The 13,864-nt window shown below is 40.8% G+C and overlaps 1 long non-coding RNA gene across 2 annotated transcripts in view; it reads left to right on the top strand.

Moving 5' to 3' along the window:
• Positions 1-13,864, top strand: part of LOC109496972 — a 703,487-nt gene that overhangs the window by 579,067 nt on the left and 110,556 nt on the right. For both annotated transcript variants that reach the window (XR_006594810.1, XR_006594809.1), the window contains one exon: positions 493-608. This is a non-coding gene — a long non-coding RNA (uncharacterized LOC109496972). The remainder of the gene's footprint in view (positions 1-492; positions 609-13,864) is intronic.

Raw genomic sequence — 13,864 nt, 5'->3', positions numbered from 1 at the left:
CTTGCCTTCTTCTGGAGGATAAGGTATTTTTTATTATCCATTGCATTTTCTTGTCTCAACCTCACTCACATATGTGCTTTTGAATGGTGAAAACAAATTTGCATCCAGAATCTTAGTTGCAAAGGCATCTGGGAAATGTATCTTTCAGCTTTTGTACTTCTCTGTTTAGAAGAAGCATGCAAGGTGGTTGAGGAGGAAGTTCACAATATCCAACACACATAGTGAGTTAACAGATTTGTGATAACTTCCCCACTTTTCCTTACCCTTATTAAACAATACAAGGCACTCTATACTTAATCTGGGGTCTTAGGCTTTCCAGAATAAAACATGGAGCTTGGAGGGAATGGTGGATGGATATAAGCTTGGTTATTGAACTTGGCCATAGATAAATACAAGCATCATGATAGGTTTGTATTTTTATAATACTTAAGTAGTTTGCTGAGTATGCTAAACTGAGGAAATGATTTCATGGCTTCTGTTTTGATTTTGAAGGATTGTCATGAAGACTGATAAGGTGATGAATAAAAAGGAATAGAGAATACAAATCAGTGAAAGGAATTTGAAAATCTTTTCAATCAGTGCGTGATATCGGCGAAGACTGATCGAAGGTATAGTGAAAATACTATTTTTTTTATTGCGTCTCTGATTAGTTCTGCCTTCGTTGTGGATGGAAACTTACCTTCACAATTTGGAATTGCCTTACTTTTAGTTTTGGCATAAGGCAGAGGAGAATGGAAGAAAGCAGGGAGGGGCAGAATTAGATACATGTTTGGTTCTGTTCCAAGTCAGTCTGGCACAGAAATTGCAGCCCGAAATGGAGTGTCTCATTGTGATTCTTCATGTGCTAGCAACAGAGGCTGAATAGATAATTTGCCTTAAAATACAATCCAGAATGGGAGTGAATGTGGGGACAGTTGCTGCTACCCAGAGAGCAAACAGGCTTCTGCAACAGCCTAATGATCTATGTAAAATGGATCAAAGTGGCCCTTGCCAGCCTTGATGTTTACTGTGGTGAGTTTTAGTTAAGCAACCCTCAGGATGGTGCACATTTAAATGGGCTTCTAGAAACAGCTTTTCAGAGTCCAGCCTGCCCGGTCCCTGTGCTTTGTGGAGTATTCAACCAGGTGATTTTCCCCAGAATAGGCACGCGAGCATCTCTTTACCCTCACTTTGAACATTTGGGACAGGTGTTCCAGAGTTTAATGTTATTGGGAGGTCTCCCAGATTTCTCTTATTGGTAATAGGCATTTTGTGTCCTAAACATTTATGAGTATTTACAAAGAAGTTGCTAGAAGTAGAAATAATTTATTATGACCTCTGGTACATTAGTTTGAAAGACCCTTTTTTCTCAGCCAGGATACCTTCCCAGTAAACTCCTATTCTCTCCTTTGTTGAAGAGACTGCTTTTCATTGGGGAACAAATGATAAACTCTGACCAAAAAACTGTAAGAATTCTTAGAAGAGGGTTTCTATTCCTGAATAAAAAGACAAAGCCTCAGGAAGAGGTTTGTAGCTTTATTTTTACTGCTTTAAGTGTGAACGTAGTGATTGGAAGTTCAGCAGCCATTTTGTGATTATGAGGGTGGAAGCCATACATCAAGGATGAGGGGCAGTGCAGGAGAAGACAAAGAACTCAGATTCTTAGATACCATCCTTGATCAGCTACAGCACATCTTAACTGTCTACCTATAGACTTTGTTTCTTAAGAAAAATAAATTCCTATATGTGTTCATTTTTTTAAGTGTATTTATTGATTTTGAGAGACAGAAAGTGTCTCTCAGGGGCAGTGAGAGGGGAGAGGAGAGGGGCAGTGAGAGAGGAGAGGGAGAGAATCCCAAGCAGTCTCCTCGCTGACATCACAGAGCCAGACGTGGGGCTCAAACCCACAAAACTTGAAATCATGACCTGAGCCAAAATCGAGAGTTGGATGCTTAATTGTCTGAGCCACCCAGGTGCCCCTATATATTTTCTGTTTGTTGAATTTAAATTTCTTCCCTAGATTCTTCTCCTGCCTTGTGGATATCCTTCAATGACACAGACTCGCAGCCACTTGTCCCTAACACATCCTACCTCCACACTGACAGGCACTTGAGCCCACTGACAAACTAATACCCGGATCAAAATTTTAATTAAAAAATTTTTAAAAATGTAAACATATCTGTGTGTCAGGCCTGTAGTATTTTACCTTATGTAATCCCTTAAAAACACTGAGGAATATTACAATGCATTTAGAATTAAGGAGTTTCTGGTGGCTCAGTCAGTTAAAGCCTTGGATTCTTGATTTCTGCTCAGGTCATCATGTCACAGTTTGTGGCATCAAACCCCACTCTTGGGATTCTCTATCTCTCTCTCTATGTCTCTGTCTTTCTCTCAAAAATAAACTTTTAGGGGCGCCTGGGTGGCGCAGTCGGTTGAGCGTCCGACTTCAGCCAGGTCACGATCTCGCGGTCTGTGAGTTCGAGCCCCGCGTCGGGCTCTGGGCTGATGGCTCAGAGCCTGGAGCCTGTTTCCTATTCTGTGTCTCCCTCTCTCTCTGACCCTCACCCGTTCATGCTCTGTCTCTCTCTGTCCCAAAAATAAATAAACGTTGAAAAAAAAAATAAACTTTTAAAAGAATTAAATTAGGGGTGCCTTGGTGGCTCAGTCAGTTGAACATTGGACTTCAGCTCAGGTTGTGCTCTCAAAGTTGGCAAGTTCAAGCCCTATGTCAGGCTCACTGCTGTCAGAGCTGAGCCCACTTCAGATCCTCTGTTCCCCTCTCTCTGCCCCTGCCCTGCTTGTGCACTCTCTCTCAAAAGTAAATAAAACATGAAAAAACTTTTTTAAAGGAGTTTCTTTTTTCTTTAATTGTTTAAAAATGTTTATTTTTGAGAGAGATACAGAGTGTGTGTTGTGTGTGTGTGGGGGGGGGGGGGGTAGGCAGAGAAAGAAGGAGACACAGAATCCAAAGCAGGTTCCAGCCTCTGAGCTGTCAGCACAGAGCCTGACATGAGGCTTGAACTCACAAACCCACAGGATCATGACCTGAACTGAAGTTGAACACTTAACTGACTGAGCCACCCAGGCACCCCAAGGAGTTTCCATATAATCCCAAATATGACTGAAAAATTGGAAATTGGGTTTTGTTAAATTCAGTATAAAATTTTGATGCACACATGTGTTGAAGAATTACACAGTGAGGTCCCACACATGGCATAAATTCAACAGATTTCATTTTTTGTATGTGCTTCCTCACATAACTCTAGTACCCCTGGGATCTGAAATCATTTACATGCAACTTGTAATAATTCAGTAAAATTCTCTGTTACTAAGTGTTAAGGAATTGAGGAAGTACTATGTTCAGTTCTGCTAGTTTCCCTCCAGACATACAGTCTTGGATGTGTTGGATGTGAGGATGCTGAGCTTGGGAAAGAACATTGCTTCCCCATATTCTGACCCCACCTTTGGTTCAGGGGCCTACATGGGCACTCTTAAAGTTTGGTCTGTCCTGAACGGGATCACCAGTGGGAACTGGCTGGAAGTAAAGATTCTTGGGTTCCATTGCAGTGCTTCTAAATGAAAGATTCCGAAGCAGACCCTCCAACGTGCCTTTAAACCATCCTTTTATGGGTTTTCTCCTGAGCATTAGAGAACCAGCATTTTTGAGAAATCAACTGCACCGGTATTAGGTGGTGGTGATTCAGGGCTTGTATTCATTATACTTTCCTTCTTCTAGCTCATCTTCTTTGAGATACACCACATGCAACTTTATTTTTTTCCAAGAACACCATCACAAGGGACACTTTGTGATCACAATATGAAAAAAAAAAGTACAATTTTACTGGGGCTACTGGATCTGTGGTGGATCAAGTTCACCTCAACTGTCAGGCCTTTTTGGATGTAAATTACCTACATTAGTGCAATTGATCTGGTTGTCTACATAAAATGTAAAGTACCAGATGAGCAAATTAATATTTAAACTGCCCCCCCCCAACATGGCTGAGGAGCTAAGGATAGATGTGCCACTCCTCTCCTGACAGGATAATTTAGGGGAATTCTTGCTTACCTATCCTTTATTTTTCACTTTTGAGTCTCTCCCCAAAGAGAATTAAATGAATTGTGTGTAATTCTAGGATTCAGTAATATTTATATTCCTTTTCTTCCAGTGTCAGAAGCTTGGTCTGGAAGCTTTTGTTCAAAATAAGTGTTTGTACACCCCAGTGGGTCATACAAGTCATTTTTAATGTGTAATAAGAGTCTTCAGATGGAGGGAATACAGATGAGAGTGGGAACATGGGAAGTATTAAGGAATCTTTGAAAAAGATTCGTGCACAGCTCTGCCAAGTTCCCTTTGGAGAGATCGACATGATTTGTCCAGATAGAAAATCCTCAAGCTTTATTTTGACCTATATTCTAAATCTCTTCCATTCAAGAGAGAATGAGCAGAAAGCCAATGATACCAGAATGAAATGATTCATTGGGTCAGGGGAGTGGGACCATAAATCTCAATTTGCCTGGGCTCAGGGGGTTTTCCAGGAGGCTGGACTTCCTGAGCTAAAACCAGCAAAATCACAGACAATACTGGGATAATTGGTAAATTTTGTCACTGTCAGTTTAGAGAATTGCATAAAAATGGGTGGGTCCTAGGTCTTTTATTTCTCTATAATTGGTGCTTGTTGTGGACATGAGGTGTCCCTCCCCAGCAGCCAAGAGAGCTGTTACCTTTTTGTCAATGGCCAGATAGAAGCACTGGATTCATGTTTCTAAGTGGGACTTACCAGAACATTAGGCTAGTGAAACCAAGGTCTGAGCCATAGAAAGGAGGAAAATGTTGCCTCTTTGATGGAGAAAAGCTGTGGCTTTTCTTGAGCATGAGAATGGAAATAAGACTAGTGCTATTGACTTAATTAGTTCTATTACTCCTTAGTTTTGTCTTCCTGAAATGGGAGTAGAGCCACTCTGCTAGCAGAATTTCAGATCTGATTAAATGATTAATGATTATATGATGGAGCTTTGCTAATTTGGAGTCGCTTAGAAGAATGTGGCTCATCACATAAGCAGCACAATGATCAGGTAATTTCTAGATGTATAGTGGGAAGATTGGGATCTTAGTTGAGATTATTGTGTGAATATTTTGTGTGTAGCCACAAGGGCACTTGAGGTAGTAGTCATCCCTGATACACAAAGCATCATCATTATTCATGCCCCCCCTTCTTTATGTTTAAATAATAAAATGTAATGAGCACTTGGTAACCTGTACCTAGCCTAAGATAAGAACTCACCATTACTGGTAATTCACTTCTCCCTATGGCCTTTTTCCTTATCTCATTCCCCCATTTTCCCCTAGAGGTGACCATGATCCTGAATTTTGCAAATTTTCTTCTAGAACTTTTTCACTCAATATTATGTTGTTAAGATTTATCTATGTGATTTCATGGATTTTGCTGCTGTGTAGTATTCCATTGTATGACTGTACCATGCTTTATGTGTCCATTTTTCTGTCAGTGGATACTATGGTATTTCCAGGTCTTTGTAATTGTGAACAGAGCTAGTATAAATACCTCTACATGTCTCCTGGGCCACCTGTAAAAATAATGTTTTTGAGTCACTACAGAGCAGTAGAGCAGCAAGGTCATAAGGAACACAGATACTCAAGTTTATGAAATGGAGATTTTTTTGTCCAACTGGTTGTACCAATTCACACTCAAATCAGGAGACTGAGATCTCTTACAACTTTCTGACACTTCCAGTTGAATGGGGTAAAGTGTAAAATGCTCTTTCATTGTGATCTCCATTTTCTTTTCTAATGAAATTGAGCATCTCTTCATGTGTTTATCAGTCATAGGATTTCCTCTTCTGTGAAATATCTGTTCTTGTCAATATTGAGGAGTTTGTCTTTATCTTAATTATAAGATATATGTGACATTTTATTATATGTATATTTCATATATATTCCTTATATATATACACACATACATATATGTGTGTGTATATATATATATTCCATGTGCACATGTACATTTATTCCTAATACATATTTCTAATATTAATCCTTTGTTGGTGTATTTATTATAAATATCTTCTTACAGATTATAGTTTTAGCTCCACTTTCTTTAACTTTTGAGGAATAGCAGTCTTAATTCTGATATAATCAAAATTAGTAATTATTTTTTCTCTGGTTAACCCTTTGTTCTTCAGAAATCATTCCTTCAAAGTCAGAAAGATACTTCCCTATATTTACTCTTACTTCTCTTATATTTTCTCTTTTTTCTTATGACACTTACATCCTTAATCCATCTGGATTGACTATATTATGTATAATGTGAGCAAGTGTTCCAATTTTTTTTTGCATAGACAGAATTCTTTTTTCATCTCTGTTGCAAAGATCCATGTGTGTCACTCCATTTCCAGGCTCTCATTCTGCCCTGTTGGGAGTCTGGTTTCTCAGTTTGGGAGCATCTGCTGGAAACAGGTGGGAGGAAAGTGTTATGATAGGTGGGGTGGTTCATCATTTCTAATTCCTAGTATCCATGCAAGTCCTAATCCCTGGCATCTGTGTTTCTTTCAAAGCCACACTGTGGGGGGATTTAAAAATAAATCAGTATCTAGGTTTCCCTCCAAATTTCTGTTTTAATTAGTCTGGGTTGGAGCCAGTGGGTCAGTATTTCTCAAAAGCCCCTAAGGAGATTCTAATGTAAATTCAGGGTCCAGAAGAGCTGTTACAGTTGATGCCCAAAGATGATTTCAAGTAGGGAGCCAACATCATGCTGTACTGCTTTGCCAACTTAGCAGAAATCCATAGGATGATTTTCAAATTATCTTTTCCCCCTGACGATAAATATAGTGCTTGCTCATTGCAAAGAAAACAAAAAGTTAAGGAAAAAATTAAGAGTAAAAAATAATTATTATTTGTAATTACATGGCTCATTTTGCATTTTTCCTTCAAGCTTTATCTTGGCATGTATATGTGAATTTATGTAGTTGGAATCATCTTGAAAATAATTGTAAGAGCATTATTCTACAACAACATTCTTCTGAATCAATTTTAATACTGTTTGTCTATCTTACTATAATTACTGTGTATTGTTCATACACATACTTATCCTGTAAAAATCTTCTTTCATTCTGGTTAGGGATTTATTTTGCCTATGGTGATTATAATTGTTATTTTGGGGTGAAGGAAAACATGTTTTGGGCATGATAATTTAGTGGTTAATAGTATTGGGCCCAGAATCTATGACATCTGGGTTGAAATCCCAGTTTTTCCGTTTACCCATTGCGTGACTTTAGGGAAATCATTCTGCTACTCTTTATTTTACTACACATAAACATGAGGATAATATCAACCCCTTCCACACAGAGCTGCTTTTAAGATTGAATGAGGTGACTATGAATTGCTTACCACAGTGCTGAGCACAAACCAAGTGCCTAATGAACTTATCTCTAAGCTGGCTCTTCACAATGGGTAGTAGCTAAGGGCAGTCCTGCCCCTTCGGCTCAAAGACCAGTGTGATTTGCCTGACACAATTTCCCTGGTAGTAAATGTTCACTGGGAGGATGACAGTCACCAAGATAGACTTTGTCATTGTCTAGCTAAGTAGCCAGATGCAGAGCTGGCTGGAGAGTCATTTGTTCAAAGGAGAAGGTTAAAAAAAAAAGTGCCAGTTACTCTAACAATGGATGCTGCTAACTGGCTGCCTGACTCAAAGTTAGAATAATTTCTCCCTAGGATTTCCCTTCATTGTAGTGAATAGGTCCCTGCAATTGAGAGGCAAATGCAAGTTCTCAACTATGGAACCAGGTGTGTACACAGCTGGGGATCTGCCTGCTTGGAGCCCACAGGACAATAAAACAAACAGCAAGCAAAATAAAGAGTCAGCATGTCCAATTTTTTTTAAGTAGAAGTGGGGGATGGCAGTGGAGGAAAAGGAAAAAGAGCAGTGGGAGAAGTACAGATTTGGGTTGGAGTGTTCGACTCTGAATCTGGTTGTACCTCCTGAAGTGGCCACCTCTGGATGAAATTGCAGTATCTTCGAAATGCTTGACACCTTACCTAGAATGCAAGCTTCTCGAGGGCATGTGATTTGACTTCTTACTGCTGTGTCCCCAAGAATTGAGACAGTGCCTAGTATATAGCAGGTGCTCAAATTATCGGTTGATTGAATTCTCTACTATTGCCTATTAAAACAGTAAAGGGCCAGTGAAGAGAAAATAATGCTTTTCTGAACCAAATTCAGATCAGCAAGGAAGACCTGGTAAAGAAGACACTTAAAAGAAAGCACCAATGTCATCTCAGCATCTAAGCCAGTCTGCTCATAGCCAAGTAGGCAGATGAGGCTTTGGAGAGATGAATTTCAAAACGTCAAAATGTTGTAATGAACTCAAATCAGAAATAGATGGCAAACCTAACAGCAGAATACATTTAGAAACAGAATTCTGAATCTCTGGTCACGAACCCAGAAAAGGAGAGATAAGTGATTTAAAGAGACAAATGTAGGTATATAGCAAACCTTCCAGTGAGTTGGGTTTCGATCAATTTATGCAAAAGCTGGAAGATGGGCAAATGCAGACCACTGCAGAACAGTGATGGAAACCTACAAGGGTAATGTTTGAAGCCTAAAATCCAGAATGAATGGAGGTGTGCAAAATGAGTTAGAGCTGAAAAAGAGTCTTTTGCTTGTTTTAACCTTTTGTTGTATGCAAAGCCAGAATACAGAAAAAGTAATTTGGTTGTTTAGACTTGCCCAGTGGTTCTCAAAGTATGGCCCTTGGACCAGCAGCATCAGCATCACCTGGGAAAGTGTTAGAATTGCAAACTATGACTTCCCACCCTGGACCTACAGAGATAAAACTCTGGTTGGGGGTGAGAGGGGCAGGGGCCCAGCATTGTGTGCTTTAAAATTGCCTCCAGGGAATTCTTATGCTAAGTTCCAAGACCCATTAAGAACATTAATCTCCCACCCTACACATGGGAAGCATGTGGAGAAAAAACAAAATGCCCAAGCTTTACCCCAGACTAAATAAAATGGACTCTTTATGGGGGGGGGGGGGTAGTTCTTGCTATGGGTATATTTTAAATGCCCTTAGTGAACTGAATATGCAGTCAGGGTTGAGAACCAAACTCCAATTCAGGTACCAGCAGTACCATCATATCCCCAAGGAGCTTATTAGAAATGTAGAACCCTAGGCCCTTCCTGCTGAATCAGAATCTGCATTTTTAATAAGATCCCCAGTTGATTTAAAGACACATTAACGTTTGGAAGCATTTGTCTAAGACAAATGTTAACAAAAGTTAAAGGAATTAGAAATCAGAATTTGTACCTTGCCTCAACTTGACTGATTTACTAATTTCATTGTAAACAGGAAAAGTGTGAGACAAGAAAAGCCAGGATAAACACATTGGCATGTGGGACAGGAAGCATAGTGAAGGTTTGGGGTCAAAGAAAGACAGATGCCAGGAAGGCCATGTGAATGGAACAGGTATTCTGTAAGTCTTAGGTGCTTGAATTGCCCACACCTCTTTTGACAATGCTTGAGTTATTCATTAGCCAAACAAAATAAATCCAATAGGTCAACATCAGAGTTGGCAACCACTGTGTGATCCCCTGCTGTGGTGATGAGTTTGAGGGTGTAAGCAGACTGTGTTGTGCAATAGGTTCCAAGCCATGCTCCATGCTCTCCTCTGCCCTCGAGGAGTCCTGGGGATTCAGAGTGTGCCTGGAGTCTGGAGGTGGTATAACACGGCCAGAACTTCACATGCGGATGGCCTTAGGAATAACTTAGGAGCTTGATTTGAGTCCATGGAAGGATTGCAGGGAAGATAATGAAGTCGATGTCTTATTTTCCATACTTAGGGGAAAAAAAGACAGCCCTAGAAGTCATTCATGGTTCATGAAGTGATAGGATTGTTGGTCTGTCTGAGGTTTTGTGACAGAGAGTCAGAGAAACAACGTGGATATAGGTGTGTTGATTTTCACAAGGCATCACAAATGCCCTTAGCTTTGGTTCATTTCTTGTTATTTTTTGTTGGGCAAGAGAAAACAACACAGGACGATTGTTCCTGCAGTTTTGAGGGATTTCTAATTAGAGCAATGACTGTATCTATATCCATCTACCTAATGCTGATTAATGCACCAAGGTCAGCCTCACCATGGGTCTCTGGTAGAAGCCACCAATGCCCTGCTCTAGTCTCTAGCATTCTCCAGAATATTATCACTACCTTGGCTGAGAGTTACTAAGCAGATTTATCACTACCATGGCAGTTGGAAGGCTAGAATACAGATAAGAATATCAGGATCTAAACAGACATTCATTTGAGGGCATGATAAAGTAAATTTGACAAAAGGATAATTTACAGAAGAAAAAACGTCAGGATTCTCTCTGCCCTTCCCCCACTCTCACTCTTGTGGTCTCTCTCAAAATAAGCAAACTTTAAAAAGAAAAAGAAAAACGTCAAATAAGAGATAATACGACAGCACCAACTGGAGGAGGGATTGAGGGATTTTATCTATTGGAGTCTCCTACTTGAGTTTGTTTGTGTGAAGTGGTGGCCAAAGGCACTGCTGGATATCTTAGGCATGAATCATGCTGACACATGTGACAGCTGAATCATTCTTCATACTGAAGTCTCCCCTTGGACCCCAGCCACTCCCCTCCCAGCTGTTGCAGGTTATTGGTTAACACATTTTGATCATGAAGTTAACATTTGGAACAGGTTTGTAAAGAGCAGTCTGATGGATGCAAAGGCTTGAATCCATGTCATGTTGATATGACAAGAATGAAGATGGGAAGAATGCACAGGTGTGTGGGATGCCTGAGACGACCCAGCCAAAATGTGCTTTGACCTAGGAGTTGTGATTCTAAATCCAGTACCTTCCTGTTACTTCATCTCCCTTGTGCCACCATTCCTCCCCTCCTATTTCAGATGGCAGAGGTGTTTTGCCTTTTGTTTTGTTTTTTGTAGAATTATTATGTAAATGGTTATTTATTTTGAGAGAGAGAGACAAGCTGGGGAGGGACAGAGAGAGAGGGAGAGAATCCCAAGTAGGTTCTGCACTGACTGTCAACGTAGAGCCCGATGTGGGACTCAAACCCATGAACCATCCACAAGATGAAACTTGAGCTGAAATCAAGACTCTGATGCTCAACCAACTGAGCAACCCAGGTGCCCGGATAAAACAGCTTTTGATAGAGAATATCCAGTTATCTGTATCAAGTTCTCACTTCACTTTCTAAGACTGGTTCACATTCTGACAAAAGGAAGCACTATGCCAGAGTAGTAGTTCTGTCCTTTACTGCTGAGGATGAGCCCTAAAGTTCACGTCTCGCCTATTTGTTCATCTGGATCCCCTGGGTCTTACCTGTCCTTAAACTTTTCTTTAATCTTTATCTTTGAGAGAGAGAGAAAGAGCATGAGCAGGAGAGGGGCAGAGAGAGAGGGAGACAGAATCGGAAGCAGGCTCCAGGCTGTCAACACAGAGCCTGACATGGGCTTGAACTCACAAACCACAAAATCATGACCTAGGCTGAAGATGGATGTCCAACCAACTGAGCCACCCAGGTGCCCCTTGCCTGTCCTTAAAGACCCAGCTCCAGCCCCTCCTCTGCCACCAAGGCTGCTGCAGCCACCAGCATGTTTCCTCCATCCTCTTTGCCACTGTTCTCCCACTGTTTCCCCTCTTCTCCCACTCTTAACCTTCAGCCATTCATGCTTCCTTTCCCTGACTGCTTTACAAATACTCAGGGAGTGCCTACTCCTTGCCAAACCTTGTCTGGAGTGCTGGGATACTACAGAGAACAAACCAGACAATCTGTCTTTTCTCCTAGTTCTCACTGAAGAAAGGGACCTGATGAGAAAGCATAAGACAAGCTGACAGGCCACAAATACCTCCTCCCTAATTTCAGGTGGGATATGTGTGATAATCCTGCCCAAGAAGAGAGGAAAGAAGAAAAACAAATAGTTAACTGATAGAGTTTGTAGTCTTGCAGGACTCTTCTCCATCACCCTTTCATAGTGATGTTGGAAACAAAGGCAGAAGGAAATGGCAGAAATAAATTTCTTTATAACCTGCAGCCCACTGGCAAATACTGTTTCTCCAGAAACTCCCTACTGTCTTGATGCTAATGCTTTGCTGGAGGGAAAACAACATGACAACAACTAGGCCTCCAGTATCCTAGGAGTCTTCTTTAGCATATGAACATCTCACTGGGAACTTCCCCTGGACTGTACCTCCCCCAATTCCATAGTATTTAAGAAGTCTCTCCTCATGGTCCCTGGGCAGCTCTACCTGCCCACCAGTCCTCTCCCTGTGCTTCAATAAAATCACCTTTTGGCACCAAAGACATCTTCAAGAATTCTTTCTTGGCTGTTGGCTCCAGACCCCACTATTACCCCTAAAACCTCAGCAGGACTAACAAAGACAAAGAAGCAAATCTAAAAAGTCACGTCATGAGTATTGCAGAAATGAATAAAGCAGGTCAGTGGATTCACTGTGATGGGGGTGGGGGGGGGAGCACTGTTCCTTTAGATCAGCTCTGAAAAGACATCTGATATCGTGATGTTTAAGAAACTGGAAATACACATGAGAAAGTGGAGTCATGTGGCTGTGCAGGGGGGGATGGTGCTGGGCAAGAGAATAGCTGGTATTTGGGCAAGAGCACAGGGTCCTGGAGGGGAGTGCATTCATTCTGCTGCCCTGCTATTGGAACACTTTCTATTACATCTGTCCTAGGGCTACAGACACATTTCAACTTAGCTACTGGGTTGGGGATGGAGTTTCTGGAACATGATTAGAGCTGCCTTCTGAGGATTAATGTGCATTGTAATGCGTATGACATCCATGAGGTATATAATGCATATGAAGTAAACAATATATATTTAGTGTGTGTATATATATATATATATATTTATATATATATATATGTAATGTATATAACAATTCCTTATAGTACTATAGAAGCTTTAATTTTTATCCTTGTCATTATCTCCGTCACTGTTATTTCAATTCTATGCTGAGGATCCTGGGCCAGAGTAAACGTCCTTGGCAGGAGCTCTTGGCAATCCTAAGTAAAGTGCTTTTGTTATTTCCCCTGCACTCTTGCTTATATGTTGGAATCTTTTGGAAAGGCTCTTGCAATTTCTTGGTGAAAGAAATTATTTCTTCTACGTGGCCCAAAGTCAGCCTGACTTTCCCATGTGCTGTTTTACAGATTGTGCTTGCATGTCTGGAATGAGAAAGCACTGTGCACTTAATTTTATTTTTAAGACAAAATGTAACAGCCATGGTGGTGCAGATGCTAGCTAACACACGTGGCAAGTTAACCGAGTGCCAAGCAGTGCTCTAAGCCCTTTGCATGGATTTTTTCCTTTTCTCTTAATCCTCCTAAGTCTATGAAATATGTAGTAGTATTAACTTGTTTTCTGCTGGAGGAAATGGAGCATTCAGAATGTTTCCATAACTTTCCCCAGGATAGCTAGCTGGAGGGGAGCCAGCTCTCACCCTGGATTGTTTGGCTCTACAACCTGAAAGTGTGGATGATCCAAAACTCCTACCTGCTGTGATTAGCTTTTTATCTCATTGGTCTATTGCTTGAAGGGTGTTTAAGGGCTAGGAAAAAAGTGGGTGGTATTTGAATTTTTCTTAGCATGATCCTGAAATAAGGTTTCTAGTCTTTGTGTACACATTGCATGGGCTAAGCAGCAAGAGGTTAGTGGGTTTCAGTGACTGTAGAAAATTAGTCACAAGTAGATCCACAATGGGCCATTTAAATCCATTTAAATGTATTTTGGGGCCCTACCCTGAGTGCTAAGGACAAATGTCACCCTCTGTAAACCGACATTCTTTTGTGATCCTGACACCCAAGTTTTTGTGAGGGTATTTCCCAC

This window comes from Felis catus, chromosome A2 (genome assembly GCF_018350175.1).
Source record: "Felis catus isolate Fca126 chromosome A2, F.catus_Fca126_mat1.0, whole genome shotgun sequence".
Lineage (NCBI taxonomy): Eukaryota > Metazoa > Chordata > Mammalia > Carnivora > Felidae > Felis > Felis catus.
The sequence above is the reverse complement of the archived record's forward strand: the minus strand, read 5'-3'. Positions and strand labels throughout refer to the sequence as shown.